At 40.3% G+C, this 12,655-nt stretch overlaps 1 protein-coding gene across 1 annotated transcript in view; it reads right to left on the bottom strand.

Annotated features, from left to right (window-relative positions):
* The window catches only part of fgfr3 (fibroblast growth factor receptor 3), a 125,693-nt gene that overhangs the window by 92,965 nt on the left and 20,073 nt on the right, over positions 1–12,655 (bottom strand). The window contains exon 3 of the mRNA XM_042436810.1: positions 6,729–6,837. The gene's annotated coding sequence lies outside the window, so the exon portion shown is untranslated. The remainder of the gene's footprint in view (positions 1–6,728; positions 6,838–12,655) is intronic.

The following is a 12,655-nucleotide window of genomic DNA, read 5'->3' on the forward strand; positions in this document are numbered from 1 at the left end:
GTCAAAAAAGCAGCTCTCTTATTTTCTACCTTCCCTGCAGAGAAAATCTACTGTTTACAGGGGATAAACAACAGAAGCACTACGCCACACATTTCCATTTATGTTTAAACTAAACTCTCAGTTAAACAAAATCAAACAAGAGGGAGCGCTCGGTATGAGGCCAGACAGCGAGCTAAACGTCTGGCTTTGAGACGGAGCGTTGGATTCTGAGTGTGTTTGCTAGAGAAGGAAGATTTATAAGAACGACAAAGAAGAAAAAAAAAAAAAAGAAGAAGCAGAATCAGATAAAAACGCGTAACATTTTTCGGGGTAGATTTCTTTTCCCGTGCAGTGTGTTTTACTCTTAAACACTTCAGCCTGATCAAACAAAAGCAGCGTTATCTAATCGTTAGACCTGAACGTCGAGTGATGTCTTGGTTAAATAGGCAGCTGCGAGTGTTTGGCAAGAATTGCAAGGATGAAAAAAAAAAAAAAAAAAAAAAGTTAAGAAAAAAATGTGAAACTCAGCCTGCTGTTTATCAGCTGTAGGGTGGCTTGAAGAGTTGGCTGACTGCCTCGCTGCCAGCCAGACAGTGTGAGAAAAAAAAAAAGAAGCTTTATTGAACTTTATTGAATCAAGGTGGAGACGACGGAGACGCTGATCTGTGCTTGGATTAGAGCAAAATGTAGGTTTTTTTTTTCTTTCTCTGCACTCACATAGTCTGTCCAAAATAGATCACAACAAGAAGTGCAACGGAAGCGCTGTGGGTGAAAGTAACTCTGAATAAACTCTGAATAAACTAAGTGAATTCTTTCTTTCTTCCTCTCTACACTCCTTACTTTCCTTAAGGCTATTTCCTCTCAGCTCTTTTTCTGTCTGTCCTTCCTTCTTCCTATATTTGTTCCCTTCTATTCATATTCTTCTTGTTTCCTTTCTGTTTTCTTTCTTTCCTTCGTTGTTGTTGTGTCCTTCCTTCTCTACATGTTTCTGGTGAATGGCAGCTACCGTGGTTTGAGGATGAAGCCGATGAGAAAGTACCCTGAAGTGCCGCCGATGGCAGCTAGATGCTCCAAGTGACTCCCATTCAAAAATCATCATCATCATCATTTTCTTCAATGAGTTATGGTCTCATCACTAAAATTCAGGTCCTGTAATTAGTGTGCTGGTGGTCATTTTGGAAATTATTGCTCCGTTAATAAGATTTGAAGACTTATAGTAGCTTTGATGTCTGTGGGTGTTGATTGACAGCTGTGATTGACAGTTGGTTCACCTACTGCTCTCCCCGGCTCCAGGACTCACACTGAGTCAGACTAAGTTTAATGTTACTTGATTATGATACCTGCCCTTTTTGCATAATTTAGCTAAAGTAGCTAACATTAGCCCAAGTGTGCAGCGCTTGGTGTTCCCAGTAAGCTAGTGCTAGCATGAGTCTGAGGTAGCGGGAGGTGTTTCCTGCGATCCTTATTTGGAATTCTGGCTCCAATGCAAACCAATGTCCATCTTTATATACAGTAAGTGGTTTGTGGCCGTCAATCATTCCTACATTTCTTGTTTCCGTTCAGGTTTCTTTCTGTCCTTCCTTCCTTCGGTCTATCTTTCTATCCTTCTTTACTTTCATCCTTCCCTTCTTCTATTCTTCATTTACTTTTTTCCTTCAATTCTTTCTGCTGTCCCTGCTCCCTTTTTTCTTTCTTTACTTCCTACCTTTCTTCTGTCTGTATTTTGACTTCTTTCCTCTCTTGTATCCGTCCTTTTCATGTTTTCTTCCTTCACTATACCATCTCTTCTTTCCTCTAGTTAATTCCTTCCTTGTATTCTCACTTCTGTCTTTATTTCTTGCCGGCTATCCTTCCTACCTTTCTTCTATCTTTGTCCTTCTTTACTTACTCTCTTAGATCCTTCCTTTTTTCCTTTTATTCTGTATTTCCTTTTGTCCTTGTGTCCTTCATTTTTCCTTATTTATTTCCCCTTTTAATTGTTCTGAAAGTATTTAAATTAGACATAATGAGAAAGGGTTTATCTTGCTCAAAAACATAACTGTACTTTTACTTTTGATACATTTTATGAACCTCTACTGGAGTATTTTTCCAATCTGGTTCTGCTACTTTTACAAAAGTGACTGATTTGAGTTTTTCTTCCATCACTGTCGGGGGGGACAGCAGAACTTCATGTTCAGTTTCAGAGGACAGTCCAAGGAACACAGCAGACAGCAGACTATACATTTCACTATACAAACATACATTGAACACAGCAGTGAGCCGGCATGGGGCCAAAACAGTATACAAGCTTTTCTGTTGAGGTTACATAAACTCAGCTGTCTCTCTCACTGAGTCAGCTGCTCCTCTCAGAGCCACAGTCTCACATTATCTGAGCGCTCTGAGTTTTATCTCGCTGGCGCTCTGATCACACTACACCAACACCACATTGGTAATGACACACAGGCATCTGGGGTAGTGCGTTCACCTGAGGCTACTGCTGATACAATGACAGAGAAGTGGAGCAGAGATGTGGAGGCCCTGCGGTGAGGATGATAAGCTACAGGAAAGTGGCATTAAAGAAGAAGATGAATTTGAATGTGGCGAGTATTATACGGAAACCTCATGTTGTTAAAAGGAACCGGAAAACATATCAGCAGCGACCGGTCATGTAATTTCATTCCATTGTTTGTATTTTTCTTATAAATCTCCAGATGTAGATGACTTTATATCATGCTGACATGTTTTGGGCGCAGCTACAACTGACCTCTAAAAAGAGAAAACGTTTCAACAATTTAAAATTGAAATGGTAGTCGTCAGGTTTGGTGTCGGTCCCACTGAGAGTGAAGGTTTCTTTCTCGAGCCACAATTTCACGCCAACGTTTAGCAATAATAGAAAGAGGAATCCATGGTGGAAGAAGCACAGAGACCATTTCCACGCCAACAGTGAGGAAATTGCTGCCAAAATAGACCAGAATCAAGTGCAGAAACGGATCCAAGGATCTGTCGAACTACTATTCTGTTGTTTGGACAACCAGGCAACTGAAACTGTACATTCATAAAGGATAAAGAAAAATATAATTTCCTATATTTATCACTGTCTGATTTACCAGAGCAAATCTGACATCTGAGCTGGAAACGCATCCAAAGACTGTATATTTTATTATTAAAGCCACTTTTTTCATCACACAAGGAAGCACTCTGGAAAAAGAAATCAGATCATATTTTAACTCATGCACGATAAATGGTTCATCCAATTAAAAACAGAAATCAGATTATTGGGTATGGAAGTGTAATTTCACCATTTTAAAGATGAAATCCCAACTAGCGTACCTTTTCTCATCTTCATGGTAGACATGGTGAGACTTATAATTGGATTGGCATTTTGTTTCACTTCACTCACTCAGCCTCACCGTGTTTATGTTCGCTAATTTCTGTTTGGGATGAGTTTTTTTTTGCTTTGCACAAAAAGACAAATCCAAAATTGATCAGCAGCAACTAATGTGTCCAACCAACCGATGTCATTTGAAGCGTTTGAAGCTGCCAGAATGTTTGCTAGAGGCAGTTAATGTTTCTCACAATAGTCAAAGTGCCAGTTTTTTTCTGTTCTTCATGTATATAGCTATGTAGGAAGATGACATCCCCATTCTTAATCCTACTGACAAATCTCAGATTTTTTTGATTGTTGCTTGAAAACACCTGTCAGCGAACACAACACCAGACCAATTTGAATTGCTGAATGATGACTAAACGATGATTAAAAGGTTTGAAATCAGGATATGACTTAGTTTCTGTTGTTGGCAACACTAGTAAAATCTGTATCACACAGTTTACTTCATTTCATGCTACACTGTGTGTAACTTCATTACTTTAGCAGTAAAGAAAAATCAAATATGTTATCCACTTGATTGAGGAGAAATTTAATTTAGCTAGTTGTTTAGCCACAGCAAATCACTGCATACTCCGCCATCTTTGTTGTGTTTCAAACATACCAGCAACATATGGGAAATGTTAGATTTCAGCTTGTGAGACATAACAACCCAACAAAAAACATGTGAAGATTAAAGTTTACATGTACAAAAGCTGTATAAGGATCCTTATGATGGATATTTTCTCTCAAAGGAGAAAGTGTCAGGGGCCAGAAATTCTGTTGACCTAGTCATAATTCCAGCCTGTACTAATAATCACTAATAATCAATTATCATGCATGTTTTCACCTCAGGATTTCCTTCTCTGTCTCTGTCAAGGAAAAATAGAGCAAAGGAAAGCGTGCTGCAAAGGCAGATGAAAGTCTAGGCTATTTTCTGCCCATTTCTCATCCAAAGTCTATTTTTAGACTGCTATTTTTTTCATAACCGCTCTCTCAGTTTCTTACTGTACCCCACATCAAAAAGCCGCTGCTACAACTCAACTTGAAAGAGAGATACAGTGGAGAGAGGAGATGGGTTTCATACAGTAGGAGAATATGCATCTGCGTGTGGGTGTGTGCGTGTGCGCAGGTCAGCACTAACACGTCGTCACAGCTGCGGCAATGTGGCGCAGAGGTGATTGAACAGGTAAGGGGGGGGGGGTGGGGGTGGGCGGGGTTTATATATGTGTGTGTGTGTGTGTGTGTGTGTGTGGTGATGTAATGAGTGTTAAAAATGAAAATGATATCCAGTGGTGCCCCTTTCTCCCATGATTCAGTTGGTGCCCTTTCAACTGCTGCCAGTTCTTATCACATGAACACATTAGAGGATATTTTGCCTTCATCTGACAAGAGCGAGATATATATATTTTTTTCTCTCTCTCTCTTTCTGTCTCTGCTGCATGAGGCTGTTTTAATGACTGTGTGGGAGGGTGGAGAGGTGGATCTCTGCCCCGGGTTTCTCGTTTCTCCGCACACAACCGCCGGGCTCGTCCGCAGGATTGCAAGCGCAGCAGCGTGGGAGGAAAGGTGGAGGTGGAGGAGAAACTCACGCGGCCAGTCAGACCTGTTCGTAAAGCCGGGATGAAAGCAGCACACAGAGCACTTCGATGACTGACTGACTTCAGCCAGACTTGATTTACAATCTGCCAATCAAACTAGATGTTATCTCAGCTACTGTGAAGTGACACAAGGTTACATCATTGCTGTCCAAACAGGTGTACATGACAAGTGTTTTGTTCCACGCTAATTCTTTAATCACTGTTTAAACACAGAAAGACACAAATAAATTATGACTTAATATTCACTGTATCAACAGTTTCGGTGCTACTGGTTCATTTGACCTTTATACTTGACCCCTTCATCACTGTTCACTGAACTAGAGATAAACAAAGTGATTCAGATGTACAAAAACTTTAGATGATTAACTTAGAATGAAAGAAAACTGACTAAATTTGGCAATAAACAGGCTAAGAACTAGAAGCAGAAAATCAACAGCAAGTATTTCAGAGCATTTTAAAATACACCAGTCAGCACTGAGCACATGCAAACACCTTGTGCCTCCACTTAAATATGCTAATTGTAAAGGATCTCCTGCAAAACGCATAAATCTTTAGCTGTTGGCAGGAATGCTTCTGCACCAGTCTCACCAGAAAGACAACAGCATTGTAATTTGTTCTAACTCTTAAAACAACCTACATACTGTGGGTGGAAGTGGCATGATGTTTTCAAACCTCCACAAAACCTCTTGAGCAGGAGGTCGGAGTGGATAGTTGGACATACAAAGCGTGTGATGTCACACCGGAGAATTCGCTTTGCATCCCATCTCCTACTAAGAGTTAACGTTGGTTCCTTTTAGTCGTGACAAGATCATTTTGTTTTGTTTAATAACTGTGATCGTGCACATTTAAAGGAAGTTTGCTTTGTATTTTTATATTTATTTCTTTATTTTAAACTTGTAATCGCCATGTTCTATATGTCTACAATGTGTTTGCATGTATTGATTTGTGTTCTTGCTACAGCGCTCCTCTCTACAAGTTGTAAACAAACACTGCAAGTGGACATTATGTACGGAAGGATGCATCATTGATGTGACTACACGTATCGACCCATGTTCTCTTCTGTCTTAAAGACACAAAACAGCTTCAACTGAGTGATTTTAATTACTTAAACTAAGCAGACCATGAAGGTGGCAGATCAGAATATTTTAACCATATATATAACCATCATATGGGCCGTTTTGAGAGAACCATCTTTTAGGTATGAAGACTTGTTGAATCGATGTTATATGACCATTATTTCAACAAACTTTCAGTGACAATGTATAACAATGTGGCAGGTAGATACCAAGATATTGTTTTCACCTGCAAAGCATCAAAAAACACAATAGTACAAACATTTCTTTTTGAAATAAACAGGCAGAAGCGTGACACTGAAATATTGCATGGAAAGTAAAGGCAATATGGTCTAACGTTTAACAACAACATTAACATTTTTGTGACTATTTGAGATACTTTTTAAAAATAAATCTACATAATTTGTGCCCACATTATGTAATCTCAGTTATAGATTTTCACAATATTTTATAAGACTGTGTTGGCTGTGTTGTGTCACTAGCTGAGCAACTTTGTACAGGCTTTGTTGCCAATCTGTTCAAACAGATGCAGCATTTTACAGCTCTTATCTATCGCTGATATGTAAACAAGGGAAAGCACACATGAAATCAAAGCCTTGTGTATGCATAAAACCCTGTGTATGCATATAGACGAGGAGTGCTGGGACCTAGATAGTGTATGCATATAGAAAAGGAGTGCTGGGACCTAGATAGTGTATGCATATAGAAGAGGAGTGGTGTGAGGTGGTTCACCTGCGTTCTTGCCCTCAGCAGCGAACAGGCCTGTGAAGGAGTGTTGTTGGCAGATGGGAGGTATGTCACAGCATTTATCAGTCATCACTTCTCTACAGCTGGCCCCGATCTGTCACATAAAGGCAGAGACGAGAGCTGGCTGCGTGTTGGAGGTAGAGGTGTAGTTTTATGTTGAGACAAGCTGTCCTCATAAGATGTTACACAACTGATTGTAAACTCTCCCATCGGTGAGATATTCATACAGTTGGCAGGATGTTCAGCAAAAGTTTTGTTTTAGTATTAAGTTGTTGTGGTTGGAAAGTTTATTTTGTGTTATATTTTTAGGGTATTTTTTCATTCGGTGGTTTTCATCTAAACCTCCTTTCAGACATATTTGCATAAAAACACTTTTTTTGTGGTTTGATTTCGACGGACATTCTGATTTTATCTGAACTTCATATTTCATTATTCTCTATGTGAGAGCTAATGTAGCTCAGGATGCCTTCATACCTCAGTGGGCTAAATGGTAGGTTTAGTAACAGAGAGGTTGTTGGGTCAAGTCCTCTCTCAAACTGTAAATACATACTTATACTCTCTCTTATACAAAAACGAGTTAGCCAGAAAGGCTAATTTTCATCTGTAGTCACTGGGCAGGCAAATAGTTGAAAATCACAAACGCATTGAAAATAGTATCAACCGTAAAAGCAGTGGAAATATGCAGATACAAACAGAGCGTGCACTACATAGAGACAAGAAAGATGGCTCTTAAGACACATAAAAATCAACAATAGCATGACGACAATCACCAAATCAAGAAATAGCATGACAGCACATTCAACAAATAGCATGACAGCACATTGTTAAGACCAGTGAAGTGTGGATATTATATATAGAGCCTATGATAAGCTGGAGCAGCTCTTACACTAACCATATCTGTAGTGCACTGTGGTTTTTATGATGATGAAAGCTGTATATTTTAATTACACTGTATATATAAAGCCCAACTAGGGACAAGAGTTGAAAATGAGCAATAGCTATAAACTCTCTGTGTGCAGTACAGCAGTTTCATGCTCTGTTTCAGAACTATGTTAAATTGCATCGTCCCTATCAAATAAAATAAATAATAATGACAAATAAGAAAACAAACAACATGAAAACACCTCACTGTTCAAGTGTTCACAAGTTGGATTTCTAATGAACCCGGCTCTTAATGTTGTGGAGAATTAATGGCAGTTGGCACAGTTTCTTACGTGTTGTGGCAAGTTGTTCCAATCCCGAGAGGCTCCGACAGAAAAAGCAGATCGTCCAAAACTACTTTGTCTTCCAGGAGTAAGACAGTCTCCTCTAGTTGTTGTTGCTCTAGTAGTTTGGCTTGTTTTTAATGTGATGTAAGGACAGAGTGGTGGAGGAGCCATGTTGTGTAATACCTTGAAAATGAGACAGAGTCTACTATATTTAACCATGTTTTCCCAGATTAGCAAATTGTTGCTTTTTCAAAATACTGCAATGGTGGTATCCTTGTGGCTTCTTGTCTGGGGGTTTTTATTGTTTGTTTGTACACGGATTCTATTGGCTTTAGTGTGGTTTTATTGAAGTGTCCCCAACTTGTCAAACAGTACATGATGTTTAGAAGGACCATTGTATTCATGAAGATTTTAGCTGTATTAGTGGTCATGCAGTTCCTTGTGAATTTGAAATTGGCCAGATTAAATCTAACATTCCTTGAAACTTTTTTTTTTTTTAAATGTGTGATGTGAAAGACAGATTTGAGTCAACAGTGACGCCAAGGTATTTAAACTCAGACACAATCTGTCCTGTGTTTTCCAGAGACTGATATCTGGATTTGGTGTTGAGGTTGGGTCTTTTTGTGAGGAATATGCTGACTGTTTTTGTAAAGTTAAACTGAAGGCAGGATTGAATTAGCCACGCGGTTACTTGTACCATTACAGCAGACAGTTTTGATGCAGCTTCATCTTTGTTTTTTGGCATGCAAATAGACAACCGTATCATCAGCATACATCTGGACATTAACGTCAGAACAAACTGATGGTAGATCATCTATGTACAGGCTAAACAAGAGTGGGCCTTGAATAGACCCTTATGGGGGCACCGGTAGAAGACTTGATAAAAGCTGAGTGTTGGTGGTTTACCCTCAGACATTGGGTTCTGTCTGCTAGATATGATTTCATAACGTTAAGTGCATTAGGGGAGAAGTTAAACCTGGAGAGCTTAGCTATAAGGATGCTATGGTTAAAAAGGCTTTCCAACAGCTCCAACAACACAACCCTCGTCTATCATTGATTTAATGTTTTCCACAAAATAACAGTTGGCCGTCTCAGTGGAGTGTTTTGTTCTAAAGCCAAACGGCATAGGGTGCAGGGAGAGGGGGCTGTTTTTAAGATGAGCTGTTCAGATACCCAGTCTTAGAGATGACAGGCAATATATTGATGGACCTATAATTACAAACAGCTTTATGATCACCAGCTTTGAAGATGGGTGTCACTATAGCTGTTTTCCATACATGGATAATTTAATAACCTTACAGATAGGGGGTGCTAGTGCCAGTTTTCAGCATGGAAGTGTCCGTACCATATAAATCTTTAGCTCAAGTCATTTTAAGTGAGTTGATGATCTGAATCACTTTGATTTCTGAAACTTCTTCTTCAGGGGAAGCTCTGTGCTTGTACAGCAACAGAGTCAATAAAGTGTTGTTGTTGTTGAAGGCCTCAGCTAATCTATATGGGTCCTGATTGGGTTAGATTTCCATCTTGGTCCAGGTCTGAGTGCTTTCCCGATGTGTGGTCTTTCCCCTGTTAGTTTTTTTAATCTGTTTCCACATCAGTTTTGCATCGCCTCTTGTCTCTCCAATAATATTTATGAAGAAGTTTGCTTCAGCCTTTCTCAATCCCTTAATTACCTAGTTACTTAACATAATAAATTTACATTTATCATGTTCTAATTTAGATTTAAGAGCCTGTTTTAATGCAAGGTCACGTTGTTTCATTAATCTCAATACATCTGAGTTCAACCAGTGCAGACTATTCTTCTGCTTTGTCTGTTCTTGGTCTTGGCTTTTCTAGTAAATTCATCTATTGTGTTCTTAATTGTGGTTAGTAATATATCACTGTCTGCCTCTGCATCTACCCCAGACAATAGTTTATTCCAGTCTGCTTCCTTTAGTGCAGTTACAAAGTTTTCCAGTTCACTTCTTGAAATTCTAAACTGTTTGGGCTGTTTGGGAATAGAAAAATTAAACAGCGTCTTAGTCAGCTTCCTTGCCATAAGTGTTATATTGTGATCAGACAAACCAGTTATTATATTAAAGTTGATGATTCTTTAAGGTTTATTACTGAAAATAAAGTCAATCAGGTTTTAGTCAGACCTTTAACTAGCTGGGTTAAGTCTAGGCTGGATGAGATCTGCTTTATGATGTTAAAATCTCCCAGCAGAAGAATCTCTTCCCTAGAATCACATTCCTCGAGTAGACGCTACAACTGGTCATAAAACACATTATTGGCAAAAGGAGGGTGGTATATTACAGGAAGGAGAAAGCACGTTTGAGGTGACAAGATTAAATTTAGTCCGACACATTCCAGATTCTTATAAGATGACCACTGTATTCGCTCACATTAGAAAATATCTCTTATATATATCATCACACCACCACTCTTTCCCTCAGGCATATCTCTCCTTAAGATGTTACAGCCAGGTACAGTCACTGCAGCAGATGGAGGGTTTTCATGCAGCCAAGTCTCTGATAAACATAGAAAGTCAAGATTTGAATCTCTGATCAGGTGTTATATAGGATCACTTTTTGAGAGGACACTGCGTATATTCAAATGACCTCCTACTAGACCCTTTGGTTTGCCTTTCGGGTCCCAGATGACCCTGCTATGGTTAAGTTGTACAATGTTCTTTGAAAGCGGGATTTACTTCTCTCAGTCTGAAGTTTGTAACAAGTGAGTTTGTATCACCAGTGGGTAGTGTATCCCCTAGCTGTCCATCGCAGTGTGTCCGTTCTTGTTGGTATCGATCCGCACGCTAGACCACGCCAGGTCGGCCAGCTCACACGCCCCTGGCACTGGCAGGGAAGTAGCCCTTGGATCCCCACTGGCACCGCTCTGTGCGACCCACCTCTCTGGTGAGGGGCCAATCAGAGCAGCGCCCACATCCCCGACAGCCCTGACACTGACAGGTACACTTATGGTCTCACAGGAGCAGGTATGTACAAAACTTTGATGCCTTTGTGTTTGTTTTTTGCCGTATTGTTTTGGATCAAACTTTAAGTTCTTATTTATCTGATAGAGATATTTGATCGGCTGGTAGATGTGAATTTAATGGTTAAAAAGGCTAAAGTTTGGAGTTGAGTGGCGCCTGCCAAACCGCTCACTCCCCCTGTCGCCTTCCTGACCTCATTGTGTCCAAATCTGAATAACACAGACGAACACAGACTATCCATCAAGTTCAACCAAGAAACAAGAAACTCTACTGTTCTCGACCCAACATCTGGGTTCTATGTTTTTTATTTTATTTAATCATTTAGTTGTTTCAGCTTTTAATGTAATTTCAGATATATTTATTCATTAATTAGTTTCTTCATGAGCATTTTCTTCAGGTGCATGTCTCAAGGTTTTTTATTTTAAAAAGTTTTGTGATTTTTAGAGTTATTTTTATTCATAGTGTGAGAACTGATACAGCTCTGAAGTTTTGAGGTTGTGGTTCAAATCTTTAAATATATATAATCTGCCAATTGTACAAAATGAGTCCAACAAGAAACTGGAAACTTCCATATTCTTATGCAACATTTTTAACAATTTGGCACAGTGAAAAGCAGAACAGCGTTAAGTCTGTCTGTGTGGATACACAGTCTGACTGTGTACTCAGGATGTTCATTGATTGGTCATAGTCCACCCATCTTTCTCTTTATTGCTACATCACAGTTAAACGATGAACACAACTGTTATCTACCCCCCACTGATGAATGTGCTACAGTGTTGAAATCGTATTTTGCACATCTGTTTGCTCGCACATGTCCACAGCTGCACCTGCGTGCTCTGTCACATGGTATCAGCACAGAAACACTGAACTCCACATGCAGATTATGATCTCTGCTCCTAGACGGAGGGAATTTGCCAAGAGCAGCTCAGCACCTCTCGACTGCAGAGCTCACCGAGAAGAACAAAAATCTGCAGGCTGCACGTCAGTTACTTCCCTGAGGCCACTAGTTCGAACACCCGAGCCCATCAGCGAATTCTCACCAAAAGAACTGACACAATGAAATTTTCTGGAACTGAAAATAAAAGTCAAATAAGCCCTGTGATACCTGCGCTTTGCTCTTTGAAGACACTGTGTGACGGCTGATGAATTTGCCTAATTCTGATTAGCCTCATGCTGGGTCGCCTCCCTGTTTGTCACTGGAAGGTAAGTCTGATTCAGTGGTTTCTTTAAGTCTGTGAATGGGACAGGATGGGTGAGAGGGGTGGGGGGGGGGCAGAGGCAGAATAGTCCCTCTCCGCTCCAAAGCTATTAGCTCGCTCTCTTTCCACCTGTCACACATTGGTGACTTTATTTCGCCTCGGTCGAGGCCCCCTGGCAGATATCAGAGAGATCATCTCCGTCTTAAGCTAAACGACTCCAACAAGCGTAGCAGCCCTCCCCTCCCTGCCCCTCCCACCCCACCCCCCCGTGACCCTTACGACCCTTCGGCACCACGGGCCGCCTGAGGAGCAGAGGTCTAGGCCCGGCCGAGGAGGAGGAGTGGCCATGGGAAGAGAAGGAGATGGGCTGAAATGAGCTCTGTCATGCAGAAAACTGCAGGGGAGGCGACAAATACACACTCCCACCCCCCACAGATATGCACACACAGCTGGGACAAAGAGTGACACACACACACACACTCACACACACAGATTAAAAAAAAAAAAAAAAGACTCAACAGCAATCAAGCT

The sequence above is a fragment of the Thunnus maccoyii genome, chromosome 16 (genome assembly GCF_910596095.1).
Source record: "Thunnus maccoyii chromosome 16, fThuMac1.1, whole genome shotgun sequence".
NCBI lineage: Eukaryota > Metazoa > Chordata > Actinopteri > Scombriformes > Scombridae > Thunnus > Thunnus maccoyii.